The sequence below is a fragment of the Monodelphis domestica genome, chromosome 1, assembly GCF_027887165.1.
Source record: "Monodelphis domestica isolate mMonDom1 chromosome 1, mMonDom1.pri, whole genome shotgun sequence".
NCBI lineage: Eukaryota > Metazoa > Chordata > Mammalia > Didelphimorphia > Didelphidae > Monodelphis > Monodelphis domestica.
The window spans coordinates 614,602,653-614,619,643 of record NC_077227.1 but is presented as its reverse complement, the minus strand read 5'-3'; the positions used below and the strand labels follow the sequence as shown (position 1 = coordinate 614,619,643).

Below are 16,991 nucleotides of genomic sequence, written 5' to 3'. Positions count from 1 at the left end.
TTCTAACAGAGGCCAAAATGCCAAGAGGAAAATGAGGGCCTTCTCGACTATATTCACAAACTCATCTATTTTGGTCCAGGTCTCTAAACTAGAATTGAGGAGAGCTGGGTGGTGTTCAATCTTCATTTGCTCCTCCTGTTTGCTCAGTGACCCTGGCTTTGAGTTATCTGAATCCTAAACCTGTCTGCCCAATCCAACATGACCAGTCCCAATTTGGTGGACAGGAGGTTCACTAATTCTTCCCACACTGCTCAGGAGCAGAATGGTCATGCCCTGTAAAACCCAGTGGAGTTGCTCATTGGCTACAGAGGGTGGGGGGGGGGAGAGGGGAGGGAAAGAACATGAATCATGTAACCATGGAAAAAATATTCTAAATTAATTAAATAAAAAATTTCAAATAAATAAAAAAAAAAAAGAATGGCCATGGCCCAGGTGGCATCAAATTACAGCAATGTAAAGAAATCATAATCAAGTGCATTGTCTCTTCCATTGGTGATTTAAGGTCCTGTGATGCTTTGGGTCTGGAATCTGGCCAAGGTTAATTTGCCTGGTTGCATTAACTCTTTCTCATTGCTTTATTCACCATATTCAAAAAGGGCTAATGCTATGAATATATACCAGGAATAAGTGAACATAAAAGAGCCATTCACATAGGTGACCCAAGTCTGCTGGGGGTTTTCCTTCTGCTGCTTCTTACATTTGTATCATTTACACTGAATAAAATTAATGCCTCTGTAACACATTCTAAATCTATGCCCACAGGCTCCCTACAAGCAAATATAGGAGAACAGTCAGCCAGCAATTTGCCCAAATAGCTTAGGTGGGTAAACATTTCAGTAAGAGCTTAAGGCAGCATGGTGCCATGAAATAGTTTAGATTCAGAGGAAGAAGCTCTGGGCTTGAGTCCTACCTCCACCTCACATTAGCTGTGTGACTTTGAACAAGCTGGGGTTCAAGTTCATGACTTCTTTTTCAGTAATCGCCCCCCCCCCCAATTACATATAGGAGCAATTTTTAACATTTGTTTTCTCACATTTTGAGTTCCAAATTCTTTCCCTTCCTCCCTTCACCTATACCTGAGGCCATAAGCAATTTGATATAGGTTATACTTGTACTGTAAAAATTAAAATTAATTCTCAATAAAAAAACACCATATTTTAAAGGATTTATTAAATGATCATTAGAAATCAAAGAATAAAGAGGATACAAAATAAAGATCACGTGCTCATGGCTGATCAGCCAATTTAGACTCCCACCTCACCACGCCACCATTCTCACTGCTGACATGCCAAAAAGAATCTCAAGAGTCTCACCCACTCGATAATGTCCTTTGTCTACAGGAAGTACGGAATGACAGGAAGTCAGTGAGCTCCCAGGAAATATAGTTCTTTTTTAGGGTAACAGATTTTCAATTACATATTACTATCATTTCCCCCAATTTTTTCTTATTTCTTCAGTTACATGTAGAAATAATTTTTGATATTTAAAAACTCGGATTTTTTCCCCTTCCTCCCCCCCCACCAGGGTGTGAATAGTTTGATACAAGTTATATCTATACTTTCATGTAATATATATTTCCATATTGTTTATGTCATGATGAAGACACATGTTACACAAACAGTAGAAATCTCATGAAGGAAGTATAATGGAAGATGGCATCCTTTGATCTATACCCAAACTCCAACAGTTCCTTCTTTGACTGTGGGGAGCAATTCCATCATGAGTCTCTCGTGTTATCTTGGAGACTTGTCTTACTGATAATGGGGTAGTCCTTCACAGTTGACCATCATATAATATTTGTTACTGGATTTATTGTTCTCCTGGTTTTGCTCACTTCACTTTGCCTCAGTTCATATAAGTCTTTCCAAGTTTCTCTAAATCATCCCATTCATCATTCCTTAAGGCACATGTAATATTTATTTCCATATTCATTATATTATGAAAGAAGATATCTCTCTTAAAAAAAACTCTTGAAGAAAATAAAGTGAAAAAATGGTATGCTTCAATTTCTGCATTAAGATTTCAACAGTTCTTTCTCTGGAGATGGATGGCATTTTTCATCATGAGTCTTTTGGAGTTGTCTTGGATCCCTGTATCATTAATAAAAGCAAAGTCATTCATAGTTGATCATTGTACAATAATACTCTTCTCCTGGTTCTGCTCATTTCATTTTGCATCTCAGATCACAGAGCTTTCTAGGTTTTCTTGAAATTATCCTGTCCATAATTTCTTTTTTTTAAAAACCCTTACCTTCTATCTTAGAATCAATACTATTAATATGTAATACAATGATACTATGTATTGGTTCCAAGGCAGAAGAGCAGTAAGGGCTAGGCAGTGGGGGTTAAGTGAATTGGCCAGGGTCACATAGCTAGGAATTGTCTGAGATCAAATTTGAACCCAGCACCTCCCATCTCTAAGCCTGACTCTCTAGCCCTTGAACCACCTAATTGCCACCTATCATTTTTTAATAGCACAATAGTATTCTGTAATGATCATATGCCACAACTTGTTTATCCATTCCCCAATTGATGGAAATCCCCTTGATTTCCAGGGTTTTGTCACCACAAAAAAAGCTACTATGAATATTTTTGTATAAATAGATCCTTTTCCATCTTTTAAAATCTCTTTGGTATACAGATCTAGTAGTGGTATTGCTGGATCAAAGGATACGAACAGTTTTATAGCCCTTTGGGCATGGTTCCAAATTTCTCTCCAGAAATGATTCTATCAGTTCACAGCTCCACCATTAGTGTATTAGTGTGCCAATTTTCCCACATCCCCTCCAACATTTATCATTTTCCTTTTCTGTCATATTAGCTAATCTGGTAAGCGTGAAGGGATACCTCAGAACTATTTTAATTTGCATTTCTCTAATCAAAAATAGATTTAGAACATTTTTTCATATGACTATAGACAGCTTTGATTTCTTCATCTGAAAACTGACTGCTCATATGCTATGATCATTTATCAATTGAAAAAAGTTGATGACTTCTAAAGCACTAAAATCTAAATCACTTAACTTCTCTGGTCATCAGTTTCTTCAAATATAAAATAAAGTGATTGAAATAGATGATCTCTAAGGTCTTTTCCAATTCTAAAACCATAAACCTAAAGTATGAAAGGTATATCACTTGATAGAAGTAAACAGTTTAAGATTAAGTAATCAAAGTAAGAATAAATAGATACAGAGAAGAGCCCTAGAAAAGTGGGGGAAAGAGGGTTAATTCATTTCCTTGGGATGGCTGGTAATAAAATTTAGATTGTTATTTGCATGTTTCTCTGGGTCTGGGTTCTTATTGTGAGCTCTCTTGTTTGCTTTAGGTTTCTGGTGTCCTGTATTTGAAAAATAAGAAGCTAGTACAGTTTTATACTAATTATTAATATGGCATATGTCGGACATAGGCAGCTAAGTGGCATAATGGATATAGTATTCGATCTGGAATCAGGAGGATCTGAGTTAAAATCCTGCCTCAGACACTATGCCTCAGTTTAACTTCTGGCCCAATTTCCTCATCAGTCAAATGGGGATAATAATAGCACCTAACTCCCAAGGGTCTTATGAGGATCAAATGAGATATTACTTGAAAAGTACTTTACAAAACTTAAATTGCTATATAAATATTACTTTTTTATTTAATCATTTATATGTGGTTACATATATTGTGAGACTATTTTTCAAATACTACAATAATTCTTATATCATATTAATGAGAATTACTGTGTATACCTATATTGGGGAATTACTGTCTGTTTGCATTTTCTTTGTTCTTAGGAATCCCTAGAAATGTCTTCCTTTTTAACAGAATTTAGTTACTAAATGAAAGAGACAAGGGTTTTTCTTCTGAGTATGTGACAAATGGCTCAGCTGTCCCATATGGAAATGGGGAGGAGCAAATGGTTTGATTAGATCACTTCTTAATTAGCTATTTGCCAATTAAAGATGTCTTGGTATGTTGAAAGAAGGGGCTGAATAATGAGTTCCTAAAGCTCTTATTTATTAAAACTTCTTGACCCAGCTTTTGGGTCATCTCTGATCATTAGAGACAACCATGGGGATCTATATCTTGTTACTGGTTATGAGGCTGTCCTAACAAATAAATGGATATATTCAATAAATTAATATTCTTACCAAAAATTCAGTCTCTTGAGATAATTTTAACTGTAAAAATAATAAAATAATTTATTTAATCTTTATTATTGTTGTTGTTGTTGAGAGAAAGTTTCTGAGGAAAAAGTTCTTCTGAGGAAGAAAAGCAGAGCCTATATTCAGTCAAATTTTCCAATTCATGTACCAGAACATGGATATGATAGTCCCTGAAGGCCAGGAGCTAGGTAACATGATGTTGGCTGTTTACCTCTTGATCAGAAGAACAAGACTTGAGCAAAATGAAATGATCATGGTCCTGGACAGGGAAAAATGAAATGTTCTCTAAGTATGCCAGCCAGGCAGCCAAAGAGGCATCTCCATTTCTCAGGCAGTCAGTTGCAGAGAGGGAATGCCACAGGCTTCCCCACCCATCTGTGGTGGGAGAGAATGCTTTGTTAACCACTATGACATCACTTTCTCTCAATTTTTCTTATACTCAGATCCGTTCTTTGCTCTTCAGGATACTGCCAGCATGCCAGTGGCATATTGCTCCAAGAGGGAGCTCCCTGAAAAACTGCAATTGTGCCAAGGAATCAGAAGGGAGGAGCTGGGGAGAAAGGAGAGGATTTCTCTACAGTCAGGGCTGGATCCTTTATTCTTCTACTTCCATCCTATACAAATAGGGGTAATAAATACCTTTATTGAAAAAATACCCATCAAATTCTAGGAAAAGAAATATCTGAAAACACCTTGAATCTTGAGACAGGCAAATGATCTAGTGGAAAGAGTACTGAGTTTCCACCCAGGAAATATGGGTTCAGATCCTTTTTAAAAAAAAAACATCTTATATTTTATTGTATTTGTTTCCCAATTACTCATAGAGAAAATATTTAACATTTGTTTTCTGGCATTTTGAGATTCAAATTCTCTCTTTCCCTTCCTCCCTTCTCCCCTTCCTGAGATGGCAAGCTTTCTGATACAGAATATACATGTGCTGTCACACAATTCAAATTTCCATATTTGTCATGTTGTGAAAGAAGAAACAAATCACATATACAAGGAAAACTCATGAAGGAAATAAAATGAAAAATGGTATGTATCAATCTGCATTCAGACTCTATCAGTTTCTTCTGTGGCAGTAGATAGCATTTTCTATCATGAGATCCTTGGAGTTATCACATTCCTTTTCTATCATGCCCCAGCTGTATGAACTTGAACAAATCATTTTATTTCTCTGGTCCTTAATTTTTTTAAGTCAAGGATGGCTGACCTGAGTTCCTCTTCAAAATATGAAAGAATTTCCAATGGGGCACAGGGATAGAGGATGATTCAGGGTGAGAAGGCATCTGAGGATGGTGGCAAAGTCCAGAGAGTCAGAAATAGAGCCAACAGAGAAATGAGTGATTGATGGTTGGCTTGGGCCCTTCTTCAAAATGGAGATTCTGGAAGGAACTCAGCAAGTCAAGTCAATGAGTATTTATTAAATGCCCACAACATGCCAGACACAGTGCTAAGCTCTGGAGATACAAAGAAAGTTAATAAATAAACAAATAGATCTGTAAAATGAGGGGTTGGATTAGATAAACTTCTAAGGTCTTTTAGGTCTCTGGCTCTTTGACCTTGTGGGAGATTTGGATGGGTGTTTCAGGAAATGATTGGACTCAAAGAATGAGGAATGTTTCTCTCCTGATTCAGTGTACTATCTGACTACTAAGGATACTGTAAAACCTCTCTGGGTCTCAACTTCCTTACCAATAAAATCACAAGTGTATAATTATTATTATTTTAAATTGCAAAGTTTAAATTCTTTTTGAGAGTAATTTTAGGTTAAGAAATATGCTACCTCCCCTGAATCCAGAAAATGAACTCTTTAGAGAAGGCGCCATGAAGATGCCTCTACAGACCACAAGCTGCACCGGGAGATACAGAGTGAACTTTGGGATGTGGTGATTTGAATTGTGTGGGGTTGAATGCATTTGTTTTGGATGTATACCTTATGCCAAAGAGGACTGCCCCCTAACTGGCTTTTTGTCAATGCACCTAGCAATTCTTGGTTTTGTCCTCTTTCCCTCTTATCCTCAAATTATTGAAATTTCAAAGTTGGTATGTTTACAAGACCCATCAGAGAAACTAGTCTTCCTTGACTCTCAGGGGGAATGTATAAATGGAGATTTTGAACCTTTGACTTCATTCCCCAGAAGTCCTTAATATTTCCCAAAATTCCTTATAGTCTCTCCTGCATCTCCATCATGACAGGATCATGTTATTGGTATTTAACTGGTGGTAACTCCTCCCATGCCCTCTTTTTGGGCATGATACAGCAGTGATGGTGGTGAGTGGGAATTTTGAAAATGGCTAACCAGCCACGGGCATGTGGTTTTCTATTTTGTAAACTCTTTATTCCTTGATTTCTAATGATCATTTTAATAAACTTCCTAAAATAAAATATAATTTTTTATTTTAGATATAATTTTAAAATTTTACATAGGACTTCAGAGATAATAAAAGAAGGGAAAGCACCTATTCATATAAAATATTTATAGCAGCTCTCTTTGTGGTGGCAAAGATTTGGTCATTGAGAGAATGTCTATCAATTGGAGAATGGCTGAACAAATTGTGGTATATAGTGGTGAGGGAATGCTATGGAGCTATAAGAAATGATAAGCACAATGGTTTCAGGAAAAGCTGAAAAGATCTGAATGAATTGATATAGAGTGAAATAAGCAGAACTGGTAAAACATTGTACATAATAATAACAATATGGTATGATGATCAACTGTGAGAACTTGGCTACTCTCAGCAATGAAATGATCTGGGATAATCCTAAAAGATTTATGTCAGGGAATGCTATTCACCCCCAGAGAAAGAACTGTTGAAGTTGAATGGATGTGGATCAAAGCATACTATCTTTCACAACCACTTAGGATTTTATTTGGGGGTTTTGGTTTTGAATGAGTGTGCTCTTACAGTAATGACCAATATGGAAGTATGTTTTACATGATAATAAAAATAAAAATTTAAAAATTAATAATTAAAAAAAAGGACAGGGCTGAACTAGATAATCTTAAATGTCCCTTCTTGCTATAAAGTTCTAAGAAAATTATCTAATTATAGCTTGTATTCTCTAGAGCAAACTTCTTCACCCTGGGCTTTCCAAGCACAGAAATAAACATTGAGCTCAAGTACTCTGCACACCTTCTGAACCCTCCAGGAATCTGAAATGGCTGCTGTGAAGAAATCTTCCTTCTTCTAGACTTTGGACCAGACAAGTTTGTATCTAGATAAACTGGAATTTTGGCCAATGCTCAGGACCCTAGGAGAAATAATTAACCATATTGCTTCCAAATAGGACATAAGCTGTTCTTGGAGTGCTGATCCACTCATTCTACTACTAGCTTCCCAAGACTCTTAGAGTTTAAAAGGACATAAAAAAGAGCAGAAAACTAAAATGATTTATTCAAGATAATATAAGTTATTAATATAGAAGGGATAATAAAAGATAAGGAGCTGAGCCAAAATTTGAATCTAGGTTCTCCAACTCTAAATCTATTTCTTTTTCCACAGTTTCATCCCTTTTTCAAGCTATGAAGCTAGTATTGCCTATGAGTAACACAACAAAGCATGGGATCACAGGGTCCATGTTCTTTCATTCATTCATTCACTCAACAGATATTTATTGAACACCTTTTGTGGGCAAGGTCACTGTGAGCTAGGTGATATTGAAAACAGGGAAAGATGATTCAACTCAAGTCAGAAAATCAAATATTGCATCTGATGTTTATTTGTGTGACCTTGGGGCAAGTCCCTTAACTTCTCTAGGCTTCATATTTTTTGTCTTTTGTTGAGGGGGGGGCGGGGAGAGGGAGGGAGGGAGGGAGGGAGAGGTAGAGAGAGAGAGAGAGAAAGTTGGACTAGATGGCTTCTGAAATCCCTTCTAACTCTGGGTCCATTATGAATCAATGACTTTCAAAACTATACATTCAGAAAGTCTTTTTTCTGAGTTTTACATCACTTCTTCCTATTGTACATTTCCAAATGTGTGTTCTAAAGTCATCTCAATATGTCCAAATCAGAACTCATCCCCCTAAACCCTCCATAACAGATAAGGCTATTGTCAAGGCCTCTCAGGGCAGGAATATGGGATATAGTATCCTTTGATTAGACAAGCCTGTTATTGGAAGGCAGAAACAGGGAAGGCTCTCCTTCATGTTAGCCATCTCTTATAAACTCACCCTAATAAGATAGGGCTGTCCTTGATGTCTCAGCAGTAAGGAAGGTCACAAACAAGGTGGGAGCTGCAATCCAAATAGGGTCAGGTGCAAGAGAAAACTGAAGACAAAATGGAATTGCTTTAGCTTTCTCTGCTAGTCACAAGTACTACAATGGAAATAAGCCCTTGGCCATGTCTAAACCCTCCAGATCACTTGTTAATAAGACACAATTTGCCAGTTCTATTCTTCTCTACAATTATCAGGTAGTAGCTGTGTCTCCACAGATATGCCTTTGGGGACTTGCTGTTTTTACCCATCGTGAAACTTAAGGTACCAGGGCTATGTTTGCATCTCAGAGACAGACTGTTAAGGGATATTTTCCAGCCTGTTCCTGATATACCAGCTGTACAACTAAGTACAGGTGGCTCCACAACATCAACAGGTTAGTTCCCAGGAGGGTTGGAAAGGAACTGACTGAGGTTTCCTTATTATGCCTGTATGGGTCTTATATGTAGCTATTTTTTTCTTTTAGGTGATGACTTTACTATAGGAATGGAAACTCTTTGAGGGCAGGGACTGTCCTTTACCTTTCTTTGAATCCCTAGCATTTAGCAACATACGTGGCACATAAAAGGTGTTTAATAAATGCTTATTGATTGATTATTTTCTCATAGGATTGAAGGAGAAACTTTCTGACATCTTACAAAAAGCCAATTACCAAATTCCCTCTTCTTCCAAATGCTAAAACTGACCAGGGTAAGTAGGGAAATGGAAATAACTTGAATTGGTTTCTCAGGCGTTAGATTTGGCTTCACTCCAGACTTTTTGACTAACTCTGGGCATATCACTTCATTTCTCTTTACCTTTGTTCCCCCCCCCCCTCCCGATTTAAGGAAAAACTCTTTTATTTGCTTTTTATTACCTCATACTTGTCTAGAAGTGAACATCTGAAATAACCTAGAACTAACATTTTCAGGTGGCACAAGACATAAAACACCAAGCCTATGGTCAGGAAAATCTGAATTCAAATGGAACCTCAGATACTTATCAGATATGTGAACCTACGCAAGTCACTTAATCCTGTTTGCCTTGGTTTCATCATCTGTAAAATGAGCTGGATGGAAAAGGAAACTGCAAACCACTCTAATATCTTTACCCCCTCAAAAAAAAAAATGGGGCCATGAAGAGTTAGAGACAACTGAAATAACTGAAAAACGTTTTCAGAGTGCATACAAGGAACATAACCCTGTATTTGGATTTAAAAAAAAAAAGTGGATCTAGTTGGGGAACTGGAACCCAATCCAGACAATGGAGAATATTTACCAAACAATGGAAAAAATAAATATGATTGTAGTATAAACTGAGTCCTTAGGGTACTAAGGGAAGCAGTGAGCTGGGAGAGGGCAACCTTCTTGGAAGCAAAGTCTTCGATCAGGTACATTTCTATTTATTTCCAACTCTTCAAGTCTATTTTCACTGTGAGACTTTGTTCCATGGAAAAACGTGGATAAGAAAGACAATGAATGGGCACGTATGAATGAGGCCCAAGACTCAAATTACTAGAAAGAATATTCACATGAATGAAATACAGACTCTTTGGAGTCTTAAAGTTCTATTTGTTCTGTCTTATGAGATTGCCATGAAGGAAGCATTTTAGACTTGAAGTGGTACAGAGATGGAAGTTGTTATTATTACAAATTATTGTGTACGTGCTTATTAATGGTGATTCCTAATCTATCAGTAATCTCAAGCTTTAGGACCCCTACAGGCCATTTACTAATTTCTCCTGCTTTCTGGAATGAGGCCAATACCATACAATTCTTAGCATGAGAAGAGCCACCACACTTTCCTTTCAGGGATGCTGACTGATCAGCTTTGAATATGACTAGGCACTCACTCATCCCCAACCCAAGCTGAAGTCCACCTCCTCTCTTCCTAGAGGCTGGGGGCATGGCCCCTACACAGTGCCTTGCATTCCCACTCCAATTCCCAATTGTGCCATGTGGGGAAAGCACCAGCTCTAAAGCCAGCAAACCTGGCCTCGTGTCCCCGGGGTTGTCATTATTTGTATAAGAGACTCTGGGGTCATTGCTCTCTGCACTCTTTGCATCAACTGCTCTGAAGTAGTCATCAGTGTATCAGCTTCTCTCATTCTCACATGAGTGCTGTAAAAATCATCCACAGCAGGGGAAGAGGCTGCTTTTTCTAAAGGATTCCATTTAAAGCCATACTCTCTATTGTTCCAGCCTGGTAATAAAACTCCCATTGATGTGTCTCATCTACATATTTATAAAGTATTTTATATATATATCTATAATGTCATTAGATCTTTACAACAACCTGTGAAGTAGAAGTGTCACAGGAGAAAAGCCTGTGACTTCCTTAGGGTAAAAACTCTCAGACTGCAATTTTTAAAAAAATATTTTATTTGATCATTTCCAAGCATTATTCATTAAAGACATAGATCATTTTCTTTTCCTCCCCTCCCAACCCCCCATAGCCGACGTGTAAATCCACTGGGCATTACATGTTTTCTTGATTTGAACCCATTGCTATGTTGATAATATTTGCATTAGAGTGTTCATTTAGAGTCTCTCCTCTGTCATGTCCCCTCAACCGCTGTATTCAGGCAGTTGCTTTTCCTCGGTGTTTCTACTCCCATAGTTTATCCTTTGCTTATGAATAGTGTTTTTTTTTCTCCTAGATCCCTGCAGATTGTTCAGGGACATTACACTGCCACTAATGGAAAAGTCCATTACGTTCGATTATACCACAGTGTATCAGTCTCTGTGTACAATGTTCTCCTGGTTCTGCTCCTCTCGCTCTGCATCACTTCCTGGAGGTTGTTCCAGTCTCCGTGGAATTCCTCTACTTTATTATTCCTTTTAGCACAATAGTATTCCATCACCAACATATACCACAGTTTGTTCAGCCATTCCCCAATTGATGGGCATCCCCTCATTTTCCAGTTTTTGGCCACCACGAAGAGCGCAGCTATGAATATTTTTGTACAAGTCTTTGTGTCCATTATCTCTTTGCACATTATCTCTTAGCACAGACCCAGCAGTGCTATGGCTGGATCAAAGGGTAGATATTCTTTTGTCGCCCTTTGGGCATAGTTCCAAATTGCCCTCCAGAATGGTTGGATCAGTTCACAACTCCACCAGCAATGAATTAATGTCCCTACTTTGCCACATCCCCTCCAGCATTCATTACTTTCCTTTGCTGTTATGTTAACCAATCTGCTAGGTGTGAGGTGATACCTCAGAGTTGTTTTTATTTGCATCTCTCTGATTATAAGAGATTTAGAACACTTCTTCATGTGCTTATTAATAGTTTTGATTTCTTTATCTGAGAACTGCCTATCCATGTCCCTTGCCCATTTATCAATTGGAGAATGGCTTGATTTTTTGTACAGTTGATTTAGCTCTTTATAAATTTGAGTAATTAAACCTTTGTCAGAGGTTTTGATGAATATTTTTTCCCAATGTGTTGTTTCCCTTCTGATTTTAGTTACATTGGTTTTGTTTGTGCAAAAGCTTTTTAATTTGATGTAGTCAGAATTATTTATTTTACATTTTGTGATTCTTTCTATGTCTTGCTTGGTTTTAAAGTCTTTCCCCTCCCAAAGGTCTGACATGTATACTATTCTGGGTTTACCCAATTTACTTATGGTTTCCTTCTTTATGTTTAAGTCACTCACCCATTTTGAATTTATCTTGGTGTAGGGTGTGAGGTGTTGATCTATTCCTAGTCTCTCCCACACTGTCTTCCAATTTTCCCAACAGTTTTTATCAAATAGTGGATTTTTGTCCCAAAAGCTGGGATCTTTGGGTTTATTGTATACTGTCTTGCTGAGGTCGCTTTCCCCCAGTCTATTCCACTGATCTTCCTTTCTGTTTCTTAGCCAGTACCAAATTGTTTTGATGACTGCTGTTTTGTAATATAGTTTAAGGTCAAGGACTGCAAGGCCCCCATCATATGTGTTTTTTTTTCATGATTTCCCTGGATATCCTTGATCTTTTGTTCTTGCAATTTGTTTAAAACTTATACTCTAGCCCTCTCGAGCTCCAGACTTCTGTGGCTCCTTCCATCCCTCCTTCCTTTTCAACAGATCTTAACTTATCACCCTAAAAAGGTGGTCTTAAAAGACCCTTTTAACCCTAAACATTCTGGTGCCCAGAGATACATGGGGCAAATCCATTCATTTCTCTTCACCAGGCATTTATGGAGCACATGCTAAATGCCAAGAGCTGTGCTAAGAGCTAAGGATACTCCCCAAAATGGTTGAAGAGCTGGCCCTTCAAACAATTGTTAGCTCCAGAGAGGGGGATGGAATGACCCATTCTTTACCTTTAACAGAGGAACCAGAAAATATATTGGTGCAGATAGACAATGGATCTTCCATTAATCAAAATGAATTACAGCTCAGTACAAGAAACCATGCTCAAGAAGAGGAGGAAGAAGAGGAGACAGGGAAAAATCAGAATTCGTTATTTATCTAACTTAACATTAAGATTCAGGAACTTCTTCTGTTCAATCTCAGTACAATCATTATGGCCTGCTCGTGAAGAACTCTCAGAAAATGCTCTATTAAAAAAAGACCCCGTAGCTCATTGAAGCTTTAGAATGTTGAGTTCAAACAAAAACTGATGATAGGTAGGAAATTCAAGAATCTATATTTTACCAGTGAAAAAGAAATCAAGTTCAGACAAGTTAATCAAATTAGATACTTATACATACTAGAAATAAAACTCCAAGTGAATTCTGTTGAAATGCTCACCTACATACAATCAAGATGGTTCAAATATAAGGCAGCCTTTCACACTTTTCTAATAAGTATTTACAATTAAAGACATGCCATTAAACTCCCTTATGCACAAAGCAAGGCTGGATTCTAGATTTTAGAATCTCGTAAAGGTTAAAAAGAGATGGGATTTAATGGGATTCAGCTTCTCATGTAAAAAGTAGAATCTCTGTTTAAATGCTACTTTGAGGAACGTCATGACATAGAGCACATAATATGCTGCTTGGTGTGGTTGTGTATCTTACTGTATCACATTGTGGTAAAATGTGGTCAGAATAAATCTTAAATAGAAAATGCTGTCTAATGAATACCAAAGGAGAAAAGCCATACCAAGTTCTTGTGAAATAGAGTACATATTATAATGATAGAAGTGAATCATTTAAATCTCATTTTTGTACTTAAGGAAATGTGCCATATTTTTAAAAATGTCTTCAGAAATACTTGAGGGGATTTGTTTTTACAATAAAGAGAAAATAGCTAAAGAACAAAATGTATACTCTAAGATATCACCTAAGGTCCAGAGTAATTAAATCATTTGAAGATAGTCAGACAGTTATAAATGCAAAAGGTATCATCTGAAAGTACATCTTTCCCATTCCAAGTTGAACATTCTGTTCACCATGTTGCCTCCCAGCAGGTAGGTCATATATTAATATAATAATGTTATTATTATTTCCATTTTACAGAAAAGGAAACTGAGGCTAAGCCAGGTTAAGTCACCTGGCTGGCAAATGGAGAGAGGGCTATTAGATACAGGGCTTTTGATTTTACAAAGCTGTTTTTCCTACACTGTGCTACTGAGCTACTGTCCAAGTGAATATCTATTTCATCTATCTAGCCAGCCAGTCAACCAGCCAACAAGAGTGTTTATTAGGTCTCATTATATTCTCAGTACTGAGGTTGGCCAGTGGGAGGATTCAAAAAGAGGAAGCACATTAGTTGCTCTGATAACCTAATTAGAGAAGGAAGAGTAATGTATATTGAACAAAAGGGAATAATGTAAAACAATTTATAATTTATAAAAATATTTATTTGTGGAGCTGCTGAGCTAAAGTGCTCTAGAGTAGTCAGGATGACAGATTTAGGATTCAGAAAGATCTCAACCAGTTAGAAAACTGGACCAAAGACAAGGTGTCCCAAAAGTCTTTGGTGGTGTTTTCAGTTTTTGTTTATTTCTTTTTAAATCCTTAATTTCTGTCTTAGAATCAATATTGTGTATTGATTCTAAGGCAAAAGAGTGATTTTGGGGGTTAAGTGACTTGTCCAGGGTCACACAGCTAGGAAATGTCTGAGGTCATATTTGAACCCAGGACCTCCCATCTCTAGGACTGACTCTCAATTCACTAAGCCTCCTACCTGACCCCAGTTTTCAGTTTTAATAACTTGAAGCTATACTAGGACTTTTGGGACACCTTGTATAAGGAAATGAAAATTTTATGTATAAATGTAAAATTTTTACCTTGAGTTTAAAAATCAACTTTATAAAGACAAAACAGGATATATAGCAGTGCATCTGAAAAAGATTAAGAGAGTTTTAGCCAGTTGCAAGGCCGTTCTGGGTCAATCTTGTGAATTATCTGTTAAGAAGCTAATGAAATGTTTGACTACATTAAGAGCAGCATAATATCCAGGACTAGAGAAATAATAATCCTACTGTATTCAAATCTGGTCTGACACTTGGAATAGTTCAGTTCTGGGAATCCTTCTTAGGAAGGATATAAATAGGTTAGAGAGAATTCAGAGAGAGGAGACCATGATGGTAAAGGATCTTGAGATTTTGCCATGAGGATCAGTTAAAGGATTTGAAGGTGTTTGGCCTGGAGAAAAGAAGATTTGGGAGTGACAGGACAGATGGCTTAAAAATGTTTAAAGGACTTCTGCATGGAAGATTAGATTTACTCTACTTGACTCCAGAAAGGAAAAATTCCTAATAATTATTTTTGATGTCATTCAATTGTTTCAATCATGTCTAACTCTATGTGACCCTAGTTGGAGTTTTCTTGGCAAAGAGAGTGGAGTGGAATGGTTTGCCATTTACTTCTCCAGTTCATTTTACAGATGAGTGTATTTGCCCAGGGTCACACAGCTGGTAAGTATCTGAGGCTAGATTTGAACTCAAGAAGATGAGTCAATTGGAGTTGTTCAAAAGCGGACCTTTCTGACAGTCTTTGATGAAAGCTAGATGAGCATCCGACTAATATGTTATCAAGTGGTTTCTATTCAGTTATGAGTAGATGGCCTCTGAGGCTCCTTCCACTTCTAAAGTTCTGTGATTCATGGAGGTGCTGGTGCTGGCTGGTTCTTTGTTATCTGGTGTCACTTTTAGACAATTGATTCACTCTTTTTCTCTGCTTCTCTTATTTAGAAATCTGCTCCATCCATCTTTCCTATCATTTGTAAATCATTGCTTCCATTAAATACTTTTCCTAAAAATATACTTCCATATTCCTGGATATTCCATTCTCCTGGCACACATCTTTCCATCACAACCTCTGCCTTCAGTCAACTCTCTGAGCCTTTCAAGATCCATGATGATGACTCATGATTCCATGACCTCACAGTTGCTAGTCTTTCTAGATATTTTTTATTTTCACCCCTTCAATAAATCATTCAATCAATAAGCATTTATTAAACACCTACTATGTGTCAGGCACTGGGGATATAAGTACAAAGGATGAAACATTCCCGACCAGTTTGAGTATACCTTAAATATTGGCATCAGGGGCTTCACTGACAAGATCTCTCATCTACCATCTTCTATTTAAGTCTTTTTTTTTTAACCCTCACCTTCTATCTTAAAATGAATACTAAGTGTTAATTCCAAAACAGAAGTCCTTTAAGGGCTAGGTAATTGGGTTAAGTGACTTGCCCAGAATCAAACAACTAGAAAGTGTATGAGGACAGATTTGAACCCAAGATCTCCCATCTCCAAGGCTGGCTTTCTATCCATTAAATCACCTAGCTGCCCCTTATACTTAAATCCTATTTCATCCTTCCAGATCAAGCTCAAATGACACGTCTATAAAGTTTTTCCACAGTCAGGAAGTATGTTTATTCCTTCAAATCTTATATAAGTCCTTTGTACTTCCTGTGGGCACCTATCATGTTCTATTTTGAATTTTTCAGTTCAGCCATTTTCCCCATTCCTATGCCATAACATATACTAAGTTAGACACAGGAGATATAACACAGATCTTCTCAAAGAGTTGTCAGTGAAGCATGGGAAAAGTTAAGTACACAAATATCATTGATACCTGGAAAATAAGATAAGTGCAAAGGAAAGATTTAAAGTTCTATAAGTAATTTGAGAGCTCATTTTCAGCTAAGGGAGGAATGACAGAGAAGGCTTTGAAGGTAGAAGGAAAATATCCATTATCTGCAGAAAATAACTATATTGACATTTTTTTTGTTGCATCAAAGAATGGAAAATAAATCCTGCACCTAAAAATTGAGGAATGACTGAACAAATTATGGTACATGCATATGATGAAATATTGTTTTCCCATAAGAAATTAAGATCATGAATTTGGAGAAACTTGAGAAGACTTGTATGAACTAGTACAGAGTGAAGTGATTAGATCCAAGGAAACTTACATAATGATAATTATTATGTAAAGGAAAAAAATTTGAAGGCCTTATAGATTCTAATCAAGGCATTGACCAGTCATCACTTAGGAAGACTAATATGATGTGTTTTTCCCCTTTTATGGATGGGTATTGGACTAGAGATGCCAAAAAAAAAAAGGTACATTATCAAACACAAAACAAGTGTTGTATAGTAAATATTTATGTATTTAGGACTGTCTAATTTCAGGAGGCAGGGGGATAGATATGATCTGAAGTCTGTCTTGCCTCTACAGAAAGTAGGACAAAGGCCCTCTTT

The 16,991-nt window shown here is 37.1% G+C and overlaps 1 long non-coding RNA gene across 2 annotated transcripts in view; it reads left to right on the top strand.

Annotated features, from left to right (window-relative positions):
• Positions 1-16,991, top strand: part of LOC103100892 (uncharacterized) — a 78,912-nt gene that overhangs the window by 33,407 nt on the left and 28,514 nt on the right. The window contains exon 3 of one of the 2 annotated variants that reach the window (XR_008915606.1): positions 7,219-7,359. This is a non-coding gene — a long non-coding RNA (uncharacterized LOC103100892). Of the gene's footprint in view, positions 1-7,218; positions 7,597-16,991 lie in introns of those variants that run through there. The other variant, XR_459108.2, reaches the window with a different exon arrangement.